This window comes from Heptranchias perlo, chromosome 20 (genome assembly GCF_035084215.1).
Source record: "Heptranchias perlo isolate sHepPer1 chromosome 20, sHepPer1.hap1, whole genome shotgun sequence".
NCBI lineage: Eukaryota > Metazoa > Chordata > Chondrichthyes > Hexanchiformes > Hexanchidae > Heptranchias > Heptranchias perlo.
This window is the reverse complement of record NC_090344.1, coordinates 26,848,524-26,850,550: the sequence shown is the minus strand read 5'-3', so window position 1 is coordinate 26,850,550 and position 2,027 is coordinate 26,848,524.

The following is a 2,027-nucleotide window of genomic DNA, read 5'->3' as shown; positions in this document are numbered from 1 at the left end:
AATCTGCTAATTAATAAGACAAAGCGTTAGTTAGAATCTTACACCCCGCTACTGTTCTGCTCCTCTACTCCTTTTAAACTTTTATCATTTAGTCCCGATTTTATCTTTTTTTTAAATCACAAAATGTATCACCTCATATTGCCCTGATTTAAATTTCATCTGACACCCACCTGCCCCATTTACTAACCTGTGTATGTCACACTAAAGTCACTTACAGTCCTTTTCACAGTTTGCACTGGTCCCTTTTTTGGCGTCAACTGATGATTTTCATCTTGTGCCCCATATACCCAAGCCCAGATCATTTCTTTATATTGAGAAGAGCAATGGTCCCAACACTGACCCTGGGGACACCATTGTTTACATTCCTCCAGTCTGGAGAACATCCATTCACTACTCCTCTCTGTTTTTTGCCATTTACCCAACGACCTATCCGCGCTGTCCCACTCCCTTTAATTACTTCAGCCTTAATTTTATTAACAAGGCTCCTGTTCGGCACCTTATCAAACACGTTTTCACAATCCATCTACGCAACATCCGCTTCATTTCCTTTGTCATGGTGTCCTAAATTAATCCATTTTACCAACAAATGTTGAAACGTTTGATCCGCTTCACAGTGTTTCATCTGTTTAAAGCCACAATATAAAATTCCGATTTTCTCCTGGTGTTGAAGATAAATTAAGTTTTAAAAATGATGCAGAGTTTCAGACAATTCGGGTCATCCGGGCTCAGACCCGCCCACTCCGTGCCGTAAGTCCCGCTCCTCACACATTCCGAATGGTTGGAGGACCAGCCGCCCGCTCGGTCCTCCAGTCCATCTCCGCTCTTCCTATTGGTTCGGAACTCTCCTTAGTCACCAGGGCGGGTTCATAGTGAGAGTGACGTCCTGAGGGACAGTTGGGCAATAAACATTAATTGAACCAGTCAGTTGCAACATTTAATAAAACGAAATTAATAGTCACGGGAAAAAAATCATATGTGCCGTTCACCAAAGTAGCGGGTCGCGGCTGCCCTGAGTGTTTGTTGCGGTTTTAATAGCACCAAGCGTTGGGGTTTCAGTTTATTTTATTACCCTTGGTCCAAACGTGTTCTCCCTGATTCTCATCTCTTTGCTTTCAGTCCGGAGATTAAGCGCATCGATGGCGGCTGCAGCCCCCAGCAAGCAGCGCGGAACAGAATGTCCCCTATCTGAATCAGAGGAGACGAGAGCGCAGGCGCAGTACAGGCTCTTGTTTGGCTGTGTGTTCTGAGCATGAGCGGTCGTGGAGGCTGCGGGAGTCGGAGCGGTCGGTGCAGGTAAGAGGATCGGAGGGAACAGATTAATAAACCATGGGGTGAGCGGGCCCCAGGCCCGAGTATAAAGCAGTGAACGTTAACCCCGCAGCGCGACCCAACCCGACGGATTCCGGTTTCTCCCCTTTCGCTTCAGTCCAACTTTCAACCAAAGGCCCGTGGCCCCGCGCATGCGCCAAACTCCGGGACAGCCTGGAGGTGCTCGGAATTCTCAGGGAATGTCTATAAATGAAGGAGAAATAGTGACATGTCAGGGAGCTTCCTCAATTGAAGGAAAAGTGTTGACATATCAGGTAGCGTCTGTAAATGAAGAGATATGGTGACATGTCAGGGGGTGTCTGTAAATGAGGTAGAAATTGTGACGGGTGAGGGAGTGTCTGTAAATGAAGGAGAAATGATGACGGTCAGGAAGCGTCTGTAAATGAATTAGGAATAGTGATCTGTCAGAGAGTGGCTTCGAATGAAGGTTAAATCGTGACTGGACAAGGAGCGTCTGTAAAGGGAACTGAAATGGTGACCGGTCAGGGAGCGTCTATAAAGAGAAGTGAAATGGTGACAGGTCAGAGCATCTGTAAATGATGGAGAAATGGTGATGGATCAGGGAGATCCCTTCAGCAGAGCTGGGAGATATTGCAGATGGACAGCTCACAAGGAGGGACAGGGTGATGGAACGTGAGGAGAGAGACAGAGAGAGAACATATTGATGGAGGGAGACAATTAAATATGAGAGTATACCA